This window comes from Rhea pennata, chromosome 28 (assembly GCF_028389875.1).
Source record: "Rhea pennata isolate bPtePen1 chromosome 28, bPtePen1.pri, whole genome shotgun sequence".
In the NCBI taxonomy this organism is placed as follows: domain Eukaryota; kingdom Metazoa; phylum Chordata; class Aves; order Rheiformes; family Rheidae; genus Rhea; species Rhea pennata.
This window is the reverse complement of record NC_084690.1, coordinates 5,485,218-5,496,146: the sequence shown is the minus strand read 5'-3', so window position 1 is coordinate 5,496,146 and position 10,929 is coordinate 5,485,218. Positions and strand designations below refer to the sequence as shown.

General features: G+C 52.1%; 1 protein-coding gene across 1 annotated transcript in view; it reads left to right on the top strand.

Moving 5' to 3' along the window:
* The first annotated feature begins 1,431 nt into the window (after positions 1 to 1,431).
* ZMAT4 (zinc finger matrin-type 4) overlaps positions 1,432 to 10,929 on the top strand; it is a 72,952-nt gene continuing 63,454 nt past the window's right edge. Inside the window, exon 1 of the mRNA XM_062596804.1 lies at positions 1,432 to 1,666. The gene's annotated coding sequence lies outside the window, so the exon portion shown is untranslated. The remainder of the gene's footprint in view (positions 1,667 to 10,929) is intronic.

Genomic DNA, 10,929 nt, shown 5'->3' with positions numbered 1-10,929 from the left:
TGCTTCCAGGACTGGCTCGATGCCGTGACGGAGGTGTTGGATGCAAAGGAGTTGCAAGTCACATTCTGTTTTACGGTTTCAGTTCTCCACAAAAGCGTGAGTGCTGCCTGGTACCATCTGCCTGAGCCCGCGGGTTTCTGTGCGTGTGCCGCAGCAGACGGCGGCGATGGGAAAGGGGGGCTTGCTGCCTCGGGGGTGGTTTCTGCAGGTGCTCAGCGCTCCGGCCTCCCCGCACCGCGCCGGCGGGGTGCCCGCAGGAACCTCTGCTGCGGCTCGTTTGCTCGGGGCTCGTGCACTGAGTCTGACCTCCTCCACGTGGGCTCCAGCACCACCATGGCCAGGCATCTGCCCCTCCAGCTCTGGAAAGTTCAGCACCGCCTTCAGGCGACATATTCATGCGCCTCCATCTGACATCCCCTGCAGCAGCCGTAAGTGGAAATTGTAAAAAATGCTTGTTGCATGGGAATAATGCATCAAATGGAGACTCGGTGAGAAAGGGAGGCCAGCCCGAGACGTGCTGTGATTTCAATCCTTATTGAGCTCCACGTGTTGTTTTCTCTTCACCCTGTCCTTGGTACAAATGAGTTCTTAATTTCCTTTGTGGAGGATGGGCTATCATACTAAAATTCATTAAGTTATGGGGCCTGCAGCAAGGCTTAATGACAATTTAAATTAGGAACCTGAGTGGTGGCGCCATGGCATTAGAGCAAATGGTATAATTAGGGAGGTGGTGATTTCCCCATGACCTTTTATTTTTCAAGCATTTTAAATAGACCAGTCTGGTCTCTGCAGCACCTCCATCTGCGAGAAGTTTCTTTCTAATGTGGATTGTGTCTCCGCTGCTTGCAGGTGGCACGATACAGAAGCTGCATTTTGTTGTTCAAAGTTAAAGTGTCTTTGAAATACGATTTTGCATCTAATGTGGAATGTAATAAAAAGGCTTTAAAGAGCTGCTGACGCCCTGTGGAAAACTGAAAAACACTGTCGAGAAACAATTCTGCGGCCTGTCTTATCTGCTGTTCCCTTTGCTCGTTTTTGATAGCAAGGGGCACTATAAATATACAGTTATACATAAAAATGAGAAATCTTGGCAGCCAGATAGGGGGTGAGTTGTTTCCTCGTGCTCGTTCGGCGGAGCTGGCGGGAGAGGGCAGTGCAGTTCCTCAGCCCGTCTGTCGTTTTGCAGCGGCCTCGGCTGCAGCGTGCTCGGTGCTGGGCTGCGTCGGATGGGGACGCGCGGGTGTCTGTCCTGGAGACGTCCCGGGAAGGTCCGGGGGAGGGAACAGCAGCCAGACCTGAAGTCGGGGTCAAAATCACTGAAATTAAACCCCACACGGAGCCAGACCTCTGCTCTGAGGAGCCTTGTGCAGTTTCCGAAGGACCGGACAAAATAACCTCCCTTGTCCCTTGCCTGTCCCTGTTCTCTATGTTTGCTGGTCGCTCCTGCCACGCAGTGCGACAGGCAGACAGAGATTTCTGCCCGAGATCGGCTATTTCAGGGCTTCGCTGCGGAGCGCGGGAGACGGGAGGCTTCGTTCCTGGGGACCGAGCGGTGTAAGGAAGGACGGCTTGTCTTTCCCGGCACGTGGCTGAGAGCTGGGACAGAGACGTGTGGAACTGCAGGTGTGAAACGGAGCACACCTGGGCTCTTGTGTTAACTTTTCCAGTAAGTTTCCAAGGTAAATTATGCAACTACCATTTTCTCAGCAGAAAACAGGTTTTGCCGTAACCATCAGCCTTTCAGCAAGTGAAGAGCTATTTTGGCACCAAAATACTATACTTTATATTTCCCTCTGAAATTGCATTTTATTTGTGCTGTCATAAATAGGAAAACCTAAAATGCAGAAGGCAGCTAGTGTGGTATTTCCATCTAACATTGCTAGATCTACATTCCTACAAAATTAGACTGCTGCTACAGAAATTGCTCTGTGCTCTACAAGCAATTCATGTGGAAAAGAAAGGTAGATGTTTGACAAAGGACAACCGGTTTTACAGCATACGTGTGCAAGTGCTGCAACAAGCTGGTGAAATGTGGGCAGCTGTGCAGCAGAGCTGTGATCAATCCTATTGCAGCCTGGGCTACGCAAGCCTGCGAGAAACACTGCTGCTCAGCAGGGCAAAACAAGCAACTGCCTAGTAAATAAAGGCAAGTCAATTTAAAAGAAAGGTTTAATTGGAAAACTGATACGAAGCGTATCTTGTGCCTAGTCATATATTATTGCAGATGTCTCATTTAATATTAAGTACCACCTTTTTTTGTTTTGCTGCACTTGTGGCTTGAGATTCCTTGAAATTGTAAAAGATGTACAGGTATGTTCTGCACAGGCAATACAGAGCATGCTGGGGGAGCGTGCAGAGATCTGCATGGTATCATTCCCTCACCACCAACTGATGATGATATAATTAGAAAAGTCATTAATCTTTGCTCGGCAGTGCTAGGAACTATTTATAGCAAGGCAGACAAACAGTACGCTGCATCTTGGCATGGGGTGGGTATGGAAGACAGACCAAAATGACTCCTGGTGCCATCTGCACTCTGGGGCTCGAGTCCCAGAAAGGTAATTTGCTTCTGGGAGAGAAACTCCGGTTCCAGCTTTATGCAGACAGAAACCCTATACCCTGACCAAAGTCTCCCTCTCTGGAATTGCTATGAGGGATCATTTTGGACATCCCTTGTATGTCGTCAGCATCCTCAGTTTTGAGGTTTTCCTGTCCTGGGAGTCCTGTCCTGCCTCTGCCGTGTCTGATGGGCCACAGGGTTCTGCGTGCAGCTCGGCACAGCTGCAGGATAGATGTGCAGGATGCCTGCCACTGCCAGTAGCAATATGCTGGCCTCAGGGACACGCTAGCAGCCAGGGCAGAGTGCAGGACCCAAGCAGGTTTTGGTCAAGACACATTAACAAATTGACTCCGCTCAATGTTCCTCTTCCCCAGTGTTGCTGGAGAAAGACACCAAAACCGCCCATACAGCCCCTCTGATAAATGAAGTGACACCCGAGCAGCCTGCATTTCAAGCTTGCATCCTGGTGCTGGGCTGGCTGTTGCTGATACCTGCTTGTTTCTGGTCTGTAGAGCTGAGAAGCCTGAGCTTAAACAGTGCTAAAGCCAAAGCAAAGGTGTCCTGCACGGATGGGTGTGCGGCAGAGCCCGGCACTGAAGCGTGCTCCCTCCCTAAGCAGGCGGCCACCGCTGCCCGGCACCGGGGCTGCTGAACTAGCTCCCTCCATTGGCCCTGCCAGCTGGTCCGCTGTTGGTGCTCCTTCAGCATCCTTTCCATCCTCTCCTGTGCAGTCTGACAGGGTAACCAAGACCTGTTTAGGCATGAGGCTTCTCCCTCCTGCACAGTCCTGAAACGCCAGGCGCGAGCCCCAGATTGCAAAGGCAGCCGGCACTGCGAACGCGTGCCAGGGAAGTACCCGCCTGCGTGCACATGCCCCGGGCAGGCAGTCTGCGACCCACTGTCTGCTCATGCCGGCGAGTTTCTTCTGGATGCAGTGGCAGGTGAGCACCACGCAGCTCACTGCCCGCTCGTGGCGAGCTTGCCTGTCTTTCCATGCTGTCTGCTGTCACGGCCTCACTCTAGATCACTGCTAGAGCTGTGGGCAGAGAGACTGCTCGCCCACCACTTGTGTTAGCCAGAGAAAACCCAAGACATCAGCCTGCTCAGCTCTGCGAGCTGCAGCCAGGACAGACTGTCATTTGCAAGATCGTGAGATGCTGCTCAGCCTGGGTGAGGTCCATGTTTTCCCTGCGCAGGAGCCAATCTTCCTGACCGCTTTTCCGTCTGCAGTGGCCTGTCTCTGTGCTGCCTCCTCGGTGCTTGGGCTTTGCCCTGTGTGCCAGACCTTGGCTGACCGCTTGCTGGCTCACGGCAGGCTTTGTGCTAGTTTGTTGTGAAAAGGGATGGGGACTGCTCCAAGCTTTCTGAAGCAGCCAAAAGAGGCTGGGGAACCGCCAGGGGACAGACAGTGGACAGAGAGCGAGCTGCGAGAGGGGTGCTGGTGAGGAGCTCGGGGTGTCTGTGCTGCTGCGCCGGCGACGCCTGGTGCAGCGCTCCCGTCGGCAGGTTGAACGTTCCGTCGGCTCTGCCCCGGGAGGCACGAGCTGCCTCGCCACGCACTGGCAGCCCGGCTTCAGGGGAACCCTGTGGGAAATGCATGCCTGTCTAAGCCCAGTGCATCCTCTTTGCATCTAGGCTTCGCTGTGAGGGTATCTCAGAAGAAAACAACATTTTTTAGCCTGTAAGAGTAGCAGACCACCCCCTCCATCATCAGAGAGCATTGAAATCCCTTGAAAAGAGCCCTAGCTGGTTGCTGATCCCCCCAGTGCCTTGTCCCAGATCAGTGCCTGGGTTCAGGTCCTGGGTTCATTGGCTGTTTGGTATCTCTGTGCAGCTGCCAAAGGACCCCAGAGCCCCGGGTGCCACACGCTGGTGCCGGTGCCATGCTGCTGCCATAGAGCTGCAGGTGCTGGGAGCATGGGCGAAGGGCTGCTGGCAAAGACTGTGCTTGGTGCAGGAGACAAGCTGGAAAAGGGCATGCTCGGGGGGGCCGTGGAGGTCCGCTGCCTCATGCAGATGCAGCCTCCTTCTGCATGCCTCCACCAAGGGAGGTGGCAAGTGGAGCTGTTGAAAAGGAGGTGACCGCTGCTGTGTCACTGTGGGAAGTCCCCAGTGCTGGCTCTGGCTCGCGAAGGCGATGCTCATGCTCTGCACTGGGCATTCGGTTTGCCTGGATGGTAAAAGGTGACATCAGAAATTGCATTTCCAAATATCTCCTCCCATGTGTGAGCAATGGCGTTGTTCCCAGTGTTTCAGGGTGGGACTGCCTGGGGCTCTTTGCTTAGGCTCCCTGGGTGCTGCAGATCCTATGCACAGAGCTGAAGATGCTCTGCCAAAGCTGAGATCCTGGAAGGCAGCTACGGTTCAGGAGCTGCCCTTTGCTGTCCCTGTGAATTAAAAGCTGCAGCTGAGGATAAGCTAACATGATCAAAGTAACCTCTCTAGGGATATCCTGTAGGCGTGTTTAATAGTGTGATGGCGCCAGGGTCAGCTACTAGATTGGGTTGCTTCAAACTGTGCAAGTTGGCAGAACGGTCCAGAAACCTCAGTGCAGAGGGGCACAGATAACGGCTTGGGCTTGCTAAAAGGATGGCCTCGCATTGCATGCCTGTGGCTGCAGGATTTGTGAACTAATAAGGAGACAGAGGCACGAGCGAAGCTTCATTCTCCAGGCATGCTTGGAGAGTGCTGCTCCTGGAGTAGAGCTGCTTTGTGCCCTGCTTCAGGCTGCAAGTCTCCGCTCTGATGAGAAATGGGAGCTGGATGTGGGAGGAGTGGTGGCAGTGCTGGGGGCTGCTCCGGCTCCCTGCTGCCTGCAGCCTCCTACCTGGTGGCACATCCAGCAGCACAGGAAGCACTGACAGCTCTGCTTGTGACATGTCTCACTAACAGTGCGGAAATGGGAGTTCTCAGTTCAGACACTTTGCTGCGAGGATGTCTCCTAAACAGTGCACAGGTGACTGTATCTTTGCCTGTAGTTGCTTTCCTCTCCCTTCCCCTATGCTGGAACATGAATGCCACAGTATAGCCCCAAGAAGAGAAGGAGAATGGCAAGCATGGAGAGGAACAGCAGTTGTTGCTGCATTGCACAGGAGCATCATCTATCCTTTCTCCAGAATCGACCCGGGATCCACAGGCTGACGTCTGATCAGTGGTGTTGCAGAGCCTGGCACTGCCCTTTGCTGTCTGCTGGACTGTGCAGCGTTGGCCACGTGTCAGTTGTTTTACTGGCATGAGGTAAAAGTAGGTTTTAAAGCATTAAATACTGCTACTTCCTGCAGCTTCCCCTGTATCTGTCAAGGTGACCTGCATCTTGCTAGCCCTGGCTACGGAGTGCTTGGGCAGATCCTGCAGTGTCCTTTGACATGCTCTGAGGTACAGGCATTGAGCTGTGAATGCACACACGAGCTGGGTCTGCCTGTGCATTGTGAAAACCCAGATAGTAATTTTCCTTCACGTGTTTTCCTTCCATCCTGTGCCTTTTCCTTGCCCCTTGAGCTGGGCAGTGACTCCTAATTAGCCAAATGGCTTTGAAGACAACTTCCCCCCTCCCTTGGGAAAGGGGGTAAATGGAGCTTTTCCATCAGGGCAGATCAATAATCCTGCAGGGCCTAGTTTTTATTTATCCTCTGGCCACATTATGCCTCCAGTTACACTTCCCCGCTTGTCATCATGCTCATGCCTGGTCTTAGAGCAGGAAGGAGAACCGAAGTGATTTGAATTCCTGGGGAGTAATGCGACATGGAGCTGTGCTTGCAACTGCAACAAAAATCTTGTTCGTTTCCAGAGATGTTTTAATTATTCACTGCTCCAGGGGCTTGGTGGTGCCTCAGGAAGTGTATGTCAGAGCAAAGTGGCCAGAGAGACCATGGTTTCTCTTGGAAAAAGCTGGCTTCTGTTTTCTGGCAGCTCACAGGACGAGCAGCGCCACTGAGAGTAGAAGATCTCCGGTACCTGGGCCCACAAGCTACGTGTGCTTACGCTGCAGCAGGATGCCCCACGCTTCCTAGGGCTGGGCCGCAGGATGCCCCATGGTCTCGGTTCCCCTCAACTCCTCCCCGGGTAGATGAGATCCGTTTGGAAGTGTTTGAAAGAGCAAGGAGCCCATCTTTCCTGATGAGAAGGGAGATGCAAGATGCAAAGGTTTTTGAGATGCTTCAAAGCTCTGCCCTCGCCTCTTCTGGGGCTCTGGAGCTTTTTGCATTTGCCTTTGCGCTAGGGTTTGTTTTCATGCTAGTCATCAATGTGACTGATGTCCACCAGAGTTAAATTAGAGAGAACTTTTTTTTTTTTTTTTTTTTTTTTTGAAGGGAAAAATGAAGTATTTCCATAAAAAAAAAAATCTAGGATTCTGAAATATTTCACAGCCATAATGTGTGTAAGAGGAAAGCTTAGCTTCCTTTGGCAAGAAGGCTGGATGGGATGTTCAACTATTCAGCAGGCAGCAAGGTTGTTGGCTTCTCTGAGCAAGCAAAGGGAGCTTTGTGCCTCCGTGCCAAGACACAGAGTAACCGATGCCCTTCGGACTGGGAATTTTAGCGTGGAGCAGTGCGTGCTGCGTGCCTGGCAGTCCTCCAGCAGCAAGGACGCTGGCTCCCATGAGATGGCCCCAGACCTGCCTTCGCTGCATGAGCAGCAGCAGTTGCCCCAAAAGGGATGCAGCTAGGAATGTGCAGTAATGTTATGGGTGAGCGAGAAGGTTTCCCAGATGGTGCCCACCGAGGGAAACGGGCGGGATCTGGGCTGGCGGAGGCTCCTCCAAGGGACGAAATGCCCCTGCTCGCTCGCGTGACGCTGAGGCAGCACGGAGCAGTGCCCGGGGCTTGCAGGGCCCTGCAGGGTCCAGCCGAGCAGCCTTTGCGTGAGCCGGGCGCAGCGTGCACGTCGCTTCCCAAAGCCCGGCCCCAGGTGTCAGTCAAGTCATTTCCTTCCCAAGCAGGCAGCCAGCCCGGTGAGTTCTCTCATCTGTCTCCCTCTCTTTTCTGCTAGAGGCACTGTGAGAGACAGCACAGCCTGTTCAGAGTCCTTCCAGGGAGGAGAAGGCCCTGATTTGTGCTCTGCTTTGTTCCACGGCTTTGGCAACCTCTCCTTCTTTGGAGAATGAGATGTTAAAGAGCCTTTGAGAAAGATCAAACCCTTCAGCTTCACTACTGTGATTAATCAATCACAGCTGCTGCTTTACTGCTCCATATTTTGATGCATTTCAGGTTGTTCCAAAATTAGCCCAGTTCTGGGCCAGTAAACACATTTCTAAGCCCTGGCAGGGTGCTGGGATGGAGCAAGAGCTGAATTTTCCAGTGTACTTCATTCTGAGCCAAGGCTGTCCGGTCTGTCGGGGAGAGCTGTGGGGTACCCTTTTGTCTGGCACAGAGGAGGGCAGTAAAGAATTACGCAGTCTTGCCATTATTTCCTGCAAAAGAGAATTCTGCTTGGAGGCATTTTTGTCCGGGAAGCCTTGAAGTGGGCCTCCCGGGACGGTGCTGCTCAGGCACACTGACCCGGCATCGCTGGGATGCTGCCAAGCTCCCTGGGAGACCTTGGAGAGCATCTGGGACTCTGCAGCCCCAGGGAAAGGAAAGGTTCCTCGTCTCCCCCTTGTAACAGTGGTCTCGGCACAGCATGCCAGCTTTCTGATGGCCAGCTGGGACCGAGCGATGGGGAGCCATAAAGCCTGTTCTTCCATGGTTTATTTAAGGACTTCTGGTTGTGTACTGCAGCTCATTTCTTCACTGAGGGTGCAGGGCTCCGTTCCTGGACTGGCTTGAAGCTTCCCTGCTGCATGCGTTGGAGGTGGCAGGGTGGCGGGCCCAGCTGAACCTGGTGCGCAGCAGTGTGCATGAGGCAGCCAGCACGCCCGAAGCTGCCAGCGGGGCACGGGCACGGACACGGCTCGGGGACTTTTCCACCAGGGAGCCCAGGAGATTGCTGGGGCCAAAGGAGGCCTTTTCCCAGCAAGGGTGTGTGGGTGCAAAGGACCTTCCTGTCCTCTTCTGGTGGTTCCTGGGGCCTTGAGGGACTGATGCCCAAAATCACAGGGAGGAGGCGCAATGTGGAAAAACTACCCTGCTGCTTAGGTCCTGATGCTCCTTAATAAACAGGGGTGAGTTTGCTAGGAGTTGCGATCATGCACCTTGAAAAAAATTTTAAAAACTTATTAACTTGCAAGTTATTTTTACCATTTCTTGTGCTGATGCTGCTATTACAAGAGAGCACGTGATATTCCTGGGAGTTATGCAATCTTAAAGAAAGTGAGGAAGAGATTTAAGCAATATCTATTCCTTGGACGGCAGCTGCATCACTGTAAATATTGTCTGATCTGCCCTTCTTAGCACTGGAGTATCTGAGGCTCCAGGTGGCAGCTCTAAGGAGCTTGTGTCAATTTTGGAGGCTTAGATGCTTGGCTTAAATGCTCTTTAACTTTTTTTTTTTTTTTTTTTTTTTAAAGCCAAAGAACCAAGCAGGATCATGGAGCATCACAGCTCAAATAGTTTGTAAAAACTGCTGTCAAGCAGATTAAGCAGGAAATGGAAAAATTGCTGGTGAAGTCTTTTCTTTCTAATGCTTTTGTGATAGAGAGTGATTTAAAGTCCATTTCACCACCTATGTGAGTGTTTCAGACACCTGGTAGCAAGAGTGCAGCAGTGTGGCTCAGCCAGCTACTTTATACCAGCAAAATCCCCAGGACTATCTGCAAAGCATATTTAATAGAAGCAAATCAAACTAAATAGACTCATTTCTTAAAGGTACTGTAGACACCACCGTACTATAAGCATCAATCATAGCTCAGCCGCAAGCACCTGGGAGACTTCACAGCCAGCCCACCAGCCAGGATTTTGCTGTTATGTGTACAGCACAGGCTTTCCAGTTAGACATATTGCTTAAGATGCAGCATTTTATCAGGCTCTGGCAAAGGTGATACCTAGACAGGAGAGCTCTTCCATTAGAAACGTAGGAGGCCTGTAATCACTTTGATCAGCCACGCGTTTGGGAAGGGACCGCAGCATGCTCTGTCTTACAGGGCTTTGGAAGCGAGGAAGTGATGAAGTTTTTCCACATCTCTGCAGGCAGATGAAAATCCTCCGGGATGCAAGTCCATATTGCCTTGAGCAGCAGTGAGCTCTGGGAGATCTCCTCTGCCACGCAGGAGACCCAGCACCCTCATCCCTACCGTGACTTGTGCTGTGGGCAGAGAGGCATACAGAGCCACATTAACTCTCTGTCTTCAGGCTGTGTGCATAAGTGTTACAGGCTGCAAATATCACTTCCAAGCCTTGGAGCAGAACCTCTCCCTACTCTTTTTTATTTTTTTCACCCTCTTGTTTGAACTCGTTTCTTACCTAACATCCTAATACTAAGGAATTACCCTGCCGCCAGCAATGGTGCTGCATCATCAGGGTTGTGCAGCTCTTCATCTATGGCCATTTCCCTCTTTTCTTTTCTGTGCTGAGGTATTTTTGGCCTTTTCAGTGTGGGGCATATTTTGATGGGCTCTGGCTGCCTCGTGTTAGAGTGCCTGATGCTGGTACAACAGCAGCTCTTTGCAGGGTGAGGTGCTGGTTTTCACTGCTTTGCAGGGGAGGAACCTGTCTGAATACATGTGCTATCTTGCAAGCAGCACAGAGCAGCTGAAACCTGGGTTTCATCCACCCGTAGCTTGTCCCAGAGAATGTTTCTAAGCCACTGTGTTACTAAACATGCAGAAATACTCAACAGACTCTGTTAATAGAGATGAGGAATGAAGCTGGAGTTCTTCTATGATTCCCTGAAAATGCTTTCATTAGTTCTTATTTTTGTTGCTGCCTTGTTGCATCCAAATGTCTCTGACTCCAGCGTACCAGGCAGGATAGTGGCTGGAGATTGACAGGATGGGAGGGGTGGGACACCGGGCTGCAATGGAAGAGGTGTGGAAGCAAGCGCGCTCCAGCGCAGGGCTGTGCTGGTGGCAATGGTGATGGTGATGGCCGTGGTCACGGTGATGGTGATGGCAGTGGCGGTGGCAGTGGGGCAGGCAGCATTCCCCTGGCTGGCAGCAACCGCCAGGCTTGACACCACGCAGCAGCCCTGTGCGAGCACATTCCTGCAGTGGTGCACGACTCCCCCAGTCCTGCGTCCTTTGGGCAAGGTGGTTAGGTAGGTCTGTCCTCTCTCAACAAGTTACTTCGGCTGTGCTGGCAAAAAGAGTTTTATCTTTTTTGTTTTCTTCCCTTGAAAATGTTTCATGCAGAAATGATGGTGCTCTCTGAAGAGTATGCACTGCGATGCTGTGCGAGCGGTCCTTGTTCGACGACAGTATTCCTCAGTCCCATGTGTGTTATGCGAAGCCGTTGACTTCCTCCCAGGATGCCAGTATCACAGCACATGTGACGATC